This window comes from Sceloporus occidentalis, unplaced genomic scaffold (assembly GCF_023333645.1).
Source record: "Sceloporus occidentalis isolate IW3139 unplaced genomic scaffold, rSceOcc1.0.p SCAF_1, whole genome shotgun sequence".
Lineage (NCBI taxonomy): Eukaryota > Metazoa > Chordata > Lepidosauria > Squamata > Phrynosomatidae > Sceloporus > Sceloporus occidentalis.
In genome coordinates, this window is record NW_028316981.1 from 162,612,538 (window position 1) to 162,625,068 (window position 12,531).

The following is a 12,531-nucleotide window of genomic DNA, read 5'->3' on the forward strand; positions in this document are numbered from 1 at the left end:
CGATAGTCTGCACTTTCCAATTTGAAGTGGAGCAAACCGGGAGATATTTTGCTGCGGTGTTTAGCCCCAGAGCATGGCTTTGTCTGAGATTCTTCCAGTGTTGCATGTGCATTGTTTAAACAGGTAGGTTTTAAAATGGAGCAAAACCATGTTTTATCTCTCATGTGGACAGTACCTAGGTTGGTATGAAGATATAGCAGCATCCTTATTATGGAACTCCCTGCTAAAGGACATTTGGCTGGCTCTGGCTCTTTTAGCGGCTGTCCACACAAGTGAAACTTACATTTTATATTTCATTATATTTTATTATTGTTGTGAATTATCTTCAAGTTGCCCTCGACTCTTCACTGCTCTTCTCAGGCCCTGCAGATTCAGTCTCTTGGCTTCTGTGAGCTCTCCCAGATTAGTTCCTGTGTTTGTGCAGGGATGGGCAGATGTTTACAAGCCTATCCCTGCATTGACCCAGAACAGGTGCACCCTCCTTATCTTGCCATGTGATGCTTCAACTGAGAAACCCCCTCCCATTGATTCAATACCTGAGCCACTGGGGACCAAGCATTACCGCTTGGCCATCCCGGCATCCAGCTCTGGCCCATATCCTGCTTATTTGGTTTCCTTCTCCACAGCACCATTGTCACCAGATTCTTTTCATGATGCCAGTTTGTTTTGCCAAAGGGAAGACTTCCTTTGGATTTTGAGCAATAATCACCATTTGCCTGAACAGATAGGCAAAATGAAGCTGCTTCAAGCCATTTTGGAGGCGTGCTCTTTAAATGATGCATGAGTCCTAGGAGTGTGGAAAGTGCACTGGAACACCTTAGGACCGGAGTGCAGCTTGGGTGTGGCTCCCAGTCTCTTAGGACGCATGCATTGTTTAAACAGCACACCTCCAAAGTGGCCCGGAGTCGCTTCATTTGGCCTGTCTGTTTGGCCCAAAGTTGTAAAAAAACAAAACAAAAACACAGCTTTTTTTTAGAAATATGCCAAATGATAGATATAATAGAAAATTCACACATGTCACCTAAACTTTTTTGTTATAATGGTCTTACAACGATTTTCACTACATCAGTAAAAGTTTCTTGGTGTATGGCTCATTGAAATACATATAATTGTGGCCAGATGATGGCTTGACCGAATTGGTGACCTTAGGACTTCTTAATAATAGAACAATAACAAATGCTAACACTGAAGGAACCCAGATGGGTCGCTTTAAAGTATCTGTTTCTGCATTGGTCCAATCATACTATTGTGTATCAAATGCTTTCTGACTGACTTTCTTTGGAAGGAAAGAAGGGAGCTCTTCTTCCAATTTTTCTCCCCATCCAGCACCAAACACCGTACGAATCCAGGGCCCTCTTGTGCACTTTCTGTGAGATGCCCCCTTCCCTTGAGGTGGGGGGGGGGGGTGAGGAAGAACAGGAAAAATGTGACCAAGAATGCAATCCTATACATGTTTAATTTGCAGCTTGGAAAAGTTACTTTTCTTAGAAGCTTATTGCATTGAATTTAAAGCGGCTTATCCCCAACAGGGATATTTAATTTTAAATATGGGTGTTATTGTATTCATCCACAGCCAGGCGAGTGCAACCCGTATGCAGCCTGGATCCCAGCCATGCTTATCCAGCAGGTTTTCAAAAATGGCAAGCTCCCATTTTTGAAAAGCCGTACGATATGCATGGCTGGAATCGGAGTTACATATGGGTTGCACTCCCCTGGCTGTGGCAGCATGGAATAACATCCACTTTTAAAATTAAACATGACTGTATACCGTCTGGGATCAATTGCTTTAAATTAAATGTTATAAGCTCCTTATTGTTGTAGTTTCTAGAACCTCCCCCCTGGCCAGCCTAGCCATCAAAAAGGCTGGCTGGGGGATTAAGTTTGGGCCAAAAAGCAACCTGTGGCCTACATAGTATTCAGTAGGGCTTGCCTCGATAAAGAGGTTTAGACAGCAGCTTAAATTTATGAACCAATAGTATTAAATCAATGAACAATAACTCAGTTTTCCTTATAGATATTCATGACTGAAGCTCTATATTATAAGGACATTGAAGGAGAAGTTGGATTTGGGTTCCATACATACAGCTTGTTGGTTAGATGTTTACTGTGCCCTTTCTGCCACAGGATCTACATTGCCTGTGCTGGCTTTGGGGCAGAGCTGTCCATGACATAGTCTATCACTAAGGTTGGCATGTAAGACAGAGGAATGTAGAAGAGCTCTGCATCCCAGCCTGCAGCATAGCGGGTGCGAGGGTAGCGGCAGGTCAGCGCATGTTCCATGCAGTCAGTGACCAGGTAGAGGTCCTTGCTGGCTACTTTAATGAGACCTTCAAGCATTTTACAGTCTGCATGTGAGAAAATCAAAACAAAGGAAAAGTTAGTCCTGCTCTTTGACTACCTGGACTACCAGATCCCATAATCCCTGATCACTGGCCATACAGAATAGGGTCCATGGATGTAGGTCAAAACATTTGGATGGCAATGGGTTGAGGAGGACTGTGACAAGAAGATGCTTATATAGGCAATGGGTCTGAACTGATGTGTATGAAGGAGAAGCTACCTAGACATCCCAACCTGAATAATCTCTAAACAGTTGCTGATTTGGAGCTACCCTACGAGTGAATGCACTGAGTGTTTAGACTAAGAGGTCAGAGCAGCAAGATATCAGTGGTTTACAATGAACTATCCATAGCACATTTGTGGGTATTGTATGCTGCTATATAATTTAGATGCAAGGTGGCTAGAATGGATGAATCTTTCAGGTCATTTTCATCTCAATTGAACATTTTGTGCAATGTTCATTAAAAACAAATTGAACAGAAATCCTACTTTGCTGTTTGGTCAAACTGAGTTGATACCTGCATCACCTTCCTTATTGCCTTGTAGTTGCTGTCAAAAATAACCACAGAACACAAACTTGGGAGAAAGGCCACAACTTTATTAAATCATTGGTAGGGTTGGCACAAAGCATAAGGTCAGGATCTGTGCAATCAAACAACCACCCTGTTGTTTGATTATCCAAAGCCGGGTCCCTACCCGGTGCTTGGGATGACCTAGGGGCTAAGGAACACTGCTTGAGCGCAAATCATGCCTTGCGTTCCCCCATTCACAAAGCCCCTAGTCACCGGGAGGCGCACCTGCATTCTGGCCCCCGCAATGGCCAAACGCCCTTGCTCATCGCCCCCGGGTACCTTGTGACTCCCAAACCAGAACTCCATAGCCCTGGTGCCAACCAAATTCAGATCCTGGCCTATGCTGCCGAAAAGTTGTGACAAGAAACCACCTGAATAAGCGGTGGGCGGGCGGGAAAGCTCAAGGCTAACTCCCTTCCAGCTTCGCTCCGTGCCTGTTCGGAGCCAAGCGCCGACTGAGGGGAGAGGCCTCCGCGCAGTATATTTATACCACTCGGCCCCTCCCATCAGCGTCAAATTGCGGGGCTCCGCCCCCAAGGCCGAGCCCACCAATGAGCAGCCTTGGAGGACCGGAAGCCCTGCACCATAGAGTCCGGCTCCCAGAGTGCCGCCCCGGGCCGGAAGGGCCGCCCCTTCTGGCCCTATTGGCCAATGGGGAAGCCGGACAAGCCCCAGGGCACCCTGGGGCTTGTAGGTTTTGCCGCAAACGGCGGCAAAGCGTTCTGCCTCCGCAGTGAGGCAAATGCATTTTATTGTAGCTTCAGGAAACCCCAGCCAGCCTGTTCTTCTTAAAGACAGCTCTTTTCTAGCTTGCCGGCTGCAACCTTGTCTAAGCCTTTCATGACAGCACACCTCATTTTAGAAATTTTACAGTTCCTCCCCATTCAGTTTCCCAAGCACATATCTCCAGTTTGCAAGAGACTTTCCAGAATGCTGACTTACAGTATTCAAAGTACTTCTGCCCATAGGTCTCTTTGATGGCAGAAGGTACCCGGTTCCATGTAGATTTTAAGCTTTCTTCTGCTTTTTTGGCAATGGGATTAGCAAAAGCGCCAGGTTCAATAATGCTGACATGGACTCCAAAAGGAAGGAGCTCTCGCCTGAAGAGGAAAAGGAGGAAGGGAGAAACATCCTTCCCTTTAGAGCCATATTCATAATGTAAATATGTTAGATGGATTGACACAGAATTCTTAAGCACCCTAGTTTAAGAATACTCTATCACGAAGAACAGATGGGTCCTTACAATTTCTAGTATAAGAACAAGGCTTCTCAGTTGAGAGCACCTGAAAAGAAAAAGAGGACCAAGTTGCTCACATGAAGTTATCCTTTTTGTCAATGTGGCAGGAGAGATCTACCCTATGAAAGGGCCTCTAAATCCAGCCGATGTGGTTCTTCAGGGTGCAGTAAGATTTGCACAAGTGTCTGGAACTACTAGAGTTAAGACATTAAGTTAAAATATATTAAGTTCTCGATTTGCTTTAAAAAAATTCCAGATTAACTGATGTCTGAACTCAAAATTTTACAATCAGATATTTTTGAGCTTTCAGGATTCAACCTTCAGGGGAAAAGCAATAGCTGATACTAGTTTTACGTATCACCCTCCTTTTGGAGTTATCCTTTTTGACGATGTAGCAGGAGAGATCTACCCTATGAAAGGGCCTCTAAATCCAGTCGCTGTGGTTCTTCAGGGTGTAGTAAGACCTGTACCAGTGTGGAACTACTAGAAGGTTGGTGGGGCGGGGGGGATAAGGACCTTACAGTCTCCATTGTTTTTATTAACTCCTACTACAGTCAAAGGGTGAGTCAACATGTGGTTAAAACCCACTGTCAAAAAAGTTACTCTTTTTACTAGAAAATTTCCAAATTAATTGATAATTAGTGATTTAAGTCTGGAATTAAGTTAATGCTGAAATTTAAAATTAATTAAGACATTAAGTTAAATATATATTAAGTTGTCAATTTTCTTTAGAACATGTTCAAATTAACTGATGTCTAAAATTATTTCAATGAGTTGGTTCCCATCTGTGAGCCTGGACTCAAAACTTTACAACCAGATATTTTTGAGCTTTTAGGATTCAACCTGCATGGGAAAAGCAAGTGCTGATATTAGTTTTATATATCCCCCTCTTTCCCCCCCAAACAGGACCCAAGGAAACTAACAAATTAAAGCAAGTGCAATACAGCTAAAATACCCCCAAAGCCCCAATAAAATGAGCTTAAACTATTAAGAATACTAAAAACAATGTCAAACATGCGATTCAGTTCCAAAGCCTGGAGCAGCCATAGAGATGGCCCTATCAAGCATCCCCACTAACCAAACCTGTGAAGGCAGAGGGATTGAAAGAGGGGGCCCTCCTATGGCTTGCAGGGCCCAGGGAGGCTCTTATGGTAGTGATACATCATGCTGTCAGATAACCTGGACCTACAGTATATAAATCTCTTCAATGAATCACTGCAGCTCAAGGCACCTCCATCTGTGCATCTCCTTCCTTTAGGTCCAAGTTGGAAGGAGGGAAACCCTACACCACTTTGCTTAGCACAATAGCACACTTCAGAGTTGGTATTGTACCTCAGACTGTCAGAGAAGGCTTCCACAGCAAACTTGGAAGGGCAATAACCTCCTCCGAAGAATGCAAGTCTTCCTGCCATGCTGGCCACGTTGACGACTCTCCCTCTGGCTGCTCTCACCAGGGGCAGCATATGCAACGTCACATCAACCAGCCCAAGCATGTTGACATTTATCACATTGGCAAAGTCGTCCTTGGTCAGCCACTCAGTGGGTGCTATAGGAGAACCTATACCTGCATTGTTGACCTGTGGGAGGAGAAAATGTTCATATTCAGAGCTGTTTCTTCCATGACTTGTCACCACATATTTTAACAACTTGATGCTTACTTAAAACAACAACAACAAGAACAACAACTCTGTAGCCACCAATGCTCTTCTGATTTTTATTAATGGAGCTGTATATTATAGAAATATAGGAACAACAACTACAGTTTGAGAGAAAATGTAAGGGCATTACAAACTCATCTTGTCAACTTGGTGGATGACCTATGCCAGGAACTAGACATGGAAAATGTTTTCCTGTTGGTTCTGCAGGACCTCTTAGTGACTTTGGAAACTATTCACCATGGTATCCCTTTGGTCCTGTTCTCTGGAGCAGCAGAAAACAAGCTTGCTCCATCCTCAATATGGCGCTCCATCAAATACCTAAACAGGGCTATCACATCACCTCTTAACTGTCTCTTTCCTTGGCTCCCTAGGTCAATCCTCATAGGGCATATCTTTCATCATTTTGGGTATGCTCTGTCTTTGAAAACACCTTCTGTCTTTGAAAAGTGTTTGGAAACTTCAACTGGTCCAAAGCCCTCTAGCCAAATTGCTAACTGAGGCTGACTACAGGGAGCACACAACTTTCTTCTTACGACAGCTCCATTGCCTGCTGGTCCATTTCTGAGCACAATTCAAAATGCTTGTTTTGGTCTATAAAGCCGTATATGGCTCAGGTTCCAGTTATTTGAAGATTTTTATTTGCCCTTACAAACTCATTCTCTGAGATATGTTGGCGAGGACCTACCCACTGTCCCATCACCCTCACAGGTACACCTTGTGTAAACCCAGGAGAGCGCCTCAGTGGTTGCACCCAGGCTCTGGCAACCTGGGGCTCTTCAGACCGGCCAATAAAGCTGGCCTGGGAGTGGAGTTGGGGTGTTGCAACCACATGACACACAACCAACTCCACCCCCAGGGCACTATGACTCTGTGCGCTGCTCCACATGGCGCACGGTGTCATGGCACTCCTCCAGAGCTCTGTGTATATGACGCAGCACCAAAGGAGCACTGCTAATCCATGGTAAAGCTTTTTGCACCCTGGACAGGCCAGATTGGGGCCGTGGCATGTGGTTGCCGCAGCCCCAATTTGGCTAGGAAAAGGGCGGCATTGCGACGCCCCTCCCTTCCCAGAAAAGTTAAACTGGCATCCTTCTTACTCTTTTTTCATAAACAGTTGAAGATTTCTCTATTTCAACAGAACTTTGAGGATTGATTCTTTAGGTGGGACTGTAGTTGTACAACATGCTGGATTTATTATTTGTTATTTTTCTGTGATGCTGTGGTTTTTTTTTATGGTTCATGGTTTTAACTAGTTTTAATTTTTAAAAATAGTGACTTTAACTTTTCTATTTTGTAATTTTTTAGCTGTTTGTTGAACACTAGTGTAAGCCCCTTGAGTCCCAAATTGGGAAAAGATGGCTTATAAATATAAAACAACAACAATAATACAGCATTATATTGTGCTGTAGTGGTCAGTGATATTCCACCAAAAGTTCTGTTTGTCTGTCTTTGTGTGTACCCGTGTGTGTGGAATGTGAATAATTTTTTTGCTTCTTAAAGGAAGTAGTCTCTTCATCAGAGCATGAACCATCTTCCAATGCTACCTTAAACATGGTTAAATAGTAGGCCTTAGCAGGCAGTCTTGCTTTACCTCAGGCCTCACTGAACTTCATCTTCTCATTTTTAAGACTGGGGTGCTGTTTCAAAAGCAAAAGAGCAGGTCAAGGTCTTTTCTTCTGGCCTGCTAGTAACTCTACCTGCTCTTGGGAATGTTTGAAGTCAACCAGTTATGTTACTCACCCTACTGAGATGCAACACAGAGAGAGAGAGAGAGAGAGAGAGAGAGGGAGGGAGAGAGGGAGAGAGAGCACAAGAGAAGTAGAGGGAATCTGTCACCTTTGCTCCTCACAATTCCTTTCACCCACTCAGTTGCTGCCACAACACTCTCTTTGCTGCTGACATCTAAGATGGTGGTTTTCAGTCGATCGGATGACAGCCTCTCCAACTTGCCCCTTCTTGGGTGAAACAGGCTGCCAACACCCGCAGGCCCAGGACATCCAGCTGCCTGGCAAGCTTGTTCCCAAAGCCAGAGTCACAGCCAGTGATGAAGACGTATTTCTCTCTGAGGTTGTCCACAGTCTGTCTCTCCCGGTACCATCGGCGGAGGAAGTAAAGCCCCAACAGGACAGCCAGGTAGAACCACATGGTTGCAGCAGAGCTTTGAAAGAGAAGAAAAGAGAAATCTAAGAAGGATGACATGGATATCTCTTGGACGCAGGGAGCTGGATTCCCCTCAGCCACCAAGGCTCCTTGGAAACCATAGATTACTCACTACCAATAAAAATAGGAGAGGGCATAGATTTTGGTAAATGATATTTTTTCTGTCTCTAGAGTTGTAGTTCAAACCCAAAACGGTTGAAAATGTATTGCCAACTAACTGAGGGTGGCAGGAAGTACAAGAGACCAAAAGAGGGAGAGAGAAGGAAGTCAGTTGCTCTCCAATTCTAGTTCTTCAACTGCTTCCCAGCTGTTCTACACATTAATTCGGCTGCCTTGGGCTTGGGATGGTAAAAGTGAATTTTTGTCAAGAATTGTCAAGAACAATTAATCAGTTTTTCATTCTGCTGCTTTGGGACACTTGGAACTTCGCCCTTGCAATAACAGAAAACTGTGCAGTATTTCTACAAAAGCAGTGCAGCTCCCCAGAAACCTGCACAGTTTTGCAGAAGCTATGCAGCTGCTTCTGAGAACTGCACAGCCCACCCTAAAAATTGGGCAGCATTCAGTATAGAAAGTAAACATGTTTCAGCTTTAAGTTTTTGTGATTCTGTGATCTCTAAAAGTAAAGGTAAAGGTAGTCCCTTGACATGAACGTCTAGCCATAACTGACTGTAGGGGGCAGTGCTCATCTCGGTTTCTAAGCTGAAGAGCCAGCATTATCCAAAGACTGCTCTGGTGGTCATGTGGCCAGCATGTCTGCACCAAACACTGTTACCTTCCCACTGAGAAGTGGTACCTATCTATCTACTTGCATTTGCATCCTTTAGAACTGCTAGCTTAGCAGAAGCTGGGACTTAGTGACAGGAACTCACTTGGGCCTCAAACTGCCAACCCTCAGATCTTCTGATCATCAGAATTGGGATGTTAACCACTAAGCCACTGCATCTGATCTCTACATTAGCTTTAATTTCCTTATGATATAAAATAAAGATTTTTGTTCCATCCACCCTGCCTGAATGTTGCCCTGTACATCAGGCAAGATTTCAGTGTTTAAACTTTTAGATTGTAAGCCTGGGGGCAGGGAACCATCTAATTAAAAATAATAATTGTAAGCTGCTCTGATAGCCATTAGGGCTGAAGGGGAGGGTATAAATATCATAAATAATAAACAAACAAACACTAAGATTTCTGCACTCTTCAGTTTGTCAGTGGGCATGATGTTTAAAAATGGTATCATTGAAGCCTATGTCACAACTGCTGTTTGACAATCTAGTTTGAAATCTGAAGATTCTTTTCAGTCCTGGGACAAATTCTTCCAGCTTTTCTGCAGCACCTGCAGAATAGGTTTCTCGCACAAGACATATCTAAGGCAAAACTGATTCTTGCTTATTGAATTCAAGTTATAGGTATGCATTATTCTCTACCAGCTGCTCCTATTACCTGCTCCCCAATTTATCCAAGGCTGTCATTTAATACCAATGGTGTAACCTGTTTTAAAAATCTGACCATCTCTAAATAGCATATAATCTTTACTAAATCAGGACTTAATGTTATTTCTTTTGTGCTGCTGGATGGACACTTCCAGGGAATACCTTACAAAAATTGTGTTTGCCCCGGTGGAGATGGATTAGTAGAGTCTCTATCCCATATGCCTTTCTTTTTGTAAATTTCACGGATCTGAGAGATTAGGATTAATTACATCCCTCTTAAATAAATTTCTTGGAAGACAGCATTTGGTTTACAGTATCTGTTAGATACACTACACATGTAACAGAAATGGTCTAAGCTTTCTTTTTCTTTGCTGATAAGATTTGTAAAAGTATAATTCAGACACATATGGAACTGTCATGGCCAGCCAAGATCAGCTCTCAGAGAATGAGGAGGAGGATGAGGAGGAGGATGAGTCTCCTCCAGAGAAAGGGCTGATTGAGGCAACGCCAGGTGCTGTTCCTGCCCTGCCAGGTCCCAGCTGTGAGCCTCCAGCTCCAGAGGAGGAAGTTCAACCAGGTCCTAGTGCCGAAGAGAGGCCTCCTACGGTACCACTGCCTAGTGGGGACTCTGGGGACGAAGCTTGCATGCAGGTGCCTTCTTTCAAAGAGAGAAGAGCCGAGAGTGCTTGCAGGCGCAGATCACAGAGAATTGCCGAGAGGCAATTAGCCAACCAGCCTCAGGTGGCATGAGGGAGAGTTTCCCTTACTTAAGTGGGAGAGAGACTAATGCTGGTTGCTAGAGTTTATTGCATGATCTCTTGGCGTGATTGCTGCTAGCACTAGCATCTGGATTCTTTGTTACCTTGACCTTGGACCGGACTTTGTTATCTCTTGGCTGTTTTGACCGTGGACTGTTTGACCAACGTAGTTTCTCGGTATCCTGAATGTTTGGATTTCTGGAATTCTGAACCCGGCTTATTTTCTTGGACTGCTATCAGACTGATTCCTTGCAAGGTCTGCTTAACTTTCACTTCCACTGTGCTAAGGCTCTGTTATCGGCTACTGTCAAGTGTCTGCTGGCAGCATTCCCGGACAGGAACAATGGGTTTGTCTACTTTTTAAAATATTCCTATGTCTATTATGTTTTAATCTTTTTTAAAAGAATTGCTGAATTTATAGCTGCCCTGTCTGTTTTTATATATATATATAAAATTTATATATATATTTATATATATATATAACCTTTTATATCATATTTTGTATTAGGGATATCTTTTGTATTGTGTTTTGTGTTATGATTATCTTGCGTTTTAATGATCTGTGACTGCATAACAAAAATTAGAATTAGATTTTCTGTTTTGTCCAGAGTCACTGAACTCCTCTGTAATGCCACATCGGTCAAGAATAAGACCCACATCTTCCACGATCTCCTTGTGGATGAGGAAGCTGACTTGGCTTGTTTTACGGAGACTTGGCTGGGGGATGATAGTGCCATCACTTGGAATCAAGCGCTCCCAGCCAGGTATTCTGTTAGTAAGCAGGTAAGAGAAAGTGGGTGAGGGGGTGGAGGGGCTCTGGTCTACAGAGATAATCTCATCTTGACCAGGATACCTATCTGGAAAACAGACCGCTTCGAATGTAAGTACCTAAGCCTGAAGAACAAGGATAATACAGTGGAACCTCGCTATAGGCGGGCGTGCCATACGCGGCTTTGAGCATACGCGCTCAAGCCGCGGCACGCGCGCGGGGCGGAAGGGGCGGCACGTCCCATTCAGTTGAATGGGCGCGCACACCTGTTGCACCGCGCGCGCGCCCCCGTTGCACCCTGCACACCTCCGCGCCGCCGTGCACGAGCCCCATTGTTTACAATGGGGCTCGAGCATAGGCAGAAATCGCCATACGCAGCGGGATCCGGAAGGGATCCCCCGCGTATGGCGAGGTTCCACTGTATAGGGGTTGTGTTGGTATACTGTCCACCCCGTTACTTAACAGACTCCCTATCCGAGCTGACACAGCTGGTCTCAGAGTTGCTGTTGGAGTTGCCGAGACTCTTAACTCTGGGTGACTTCAATATCCCACTTGAGACCAGGTGCGGCTTGGGAGTTCATGGACTCCATGACAGACATAGGCCTATCCCACTTGGTTTCCAGGTCAACACATTGCGTGGGTCATACCCTCAATACGATCTTTAATATGGACCAACAATATCCGTGGGCGGAGGTAATTAACACCACCGCACTATAGTGGATGGATCATTTCCTGATCAGGGTTGGACTGAGAGCCATTTTTCGTCCCACCGGGGGTGGTGGACCAATTAGAATAGAATAAATTTACAGCGCTTTATAAATAAAGGTTAATAATAATAATAATAATAGTCCACCCTCGAAGGTTGATGGAACCAATTGGACAAGAAAGCCTTAGAGGGTTCCTTTGGTGATAACACTAGTGATTCTGTCAAAGCCTTGCTCAATACTTGGAACACCGATCTTACCAAGGCAATTGACACGATTGCTCCCAAGCATCCTTTCCAACCCAATTCTAACCGTAAACCATTGTATACTGAAGATCTGAGGAAAATGAAGCAGGTTGGACAACGATTAGAGCGTGTCTGGTGGGATACTCGACTCTTATCTGAAGAACTGATCATAGGAGATTTCTTCATTTCTATAGAGAGGTGATACATGCAGCGCAGATATCTTTCTCCTCTGCATGTATTGCGTCTGCAGAGTCCCGTCCAGCAGAGCTGTTTAGGGTGGTAAAGGAACTGACACAGGTTCCCCCTGTGCAGATCCCATTACTTAACCCAGCAACAGCCTGCTGTGACAATTTTAACAACTACTTTGCAGATAAAATCTCTCAGATGAGAGCCAACTTGCACGCTGGGTTTATAGCAGAATCAACTGATGAGGTGTCCAGTAAACCCGTTATTGAGATTAAACTGGATTAGTTTGAGCTTGTGAGTACTGATGACATGGACAAGAGCCTTGGAAATGTGAAGAAGACGACATGCCTTCTGTATCCCTGCCCGTCATGGCTGGCCGTCCAGGGGGGTGATGCCTTGATGGCATTTCACAAAAGTATCATCAATGCATCCCTTAGGGAAGGTTATGTTCCAGCTTGTTTAAAGGAGGCGG

The 12,531-nt window shown here is 44.4% G+C and overlaps 1 pseudogene across 1 annotated transcript; it reads right to left on the bottom strand.

Moving 5' to 3' along the window:
• Positions 1-2,067: 2,067 nt before the first annotated feature.
• LOC149322588 (17-beta-hydroxysteroid dehydrogenase type 6-like) lies at positions 2,068-7,994 on the bottom strand (annotated as a pseudogene). The gene is made up of 5 exons (XR_016281670.1): positions 7,644-7,994; positions 7,505-7,509; positions 5,482-5,726; positions 3,855-4,012; positions 2,068-2,345 (listed from the first exon to the last, which is right to left on the bottom strand). The product of XR_016281670.1 is annotated as a 17-beta-hydroxysteroid dehydrogenase type 6-like (transcript).
• Positions 7,995-12,531: the final 4,537 nt, after the last annotated feature.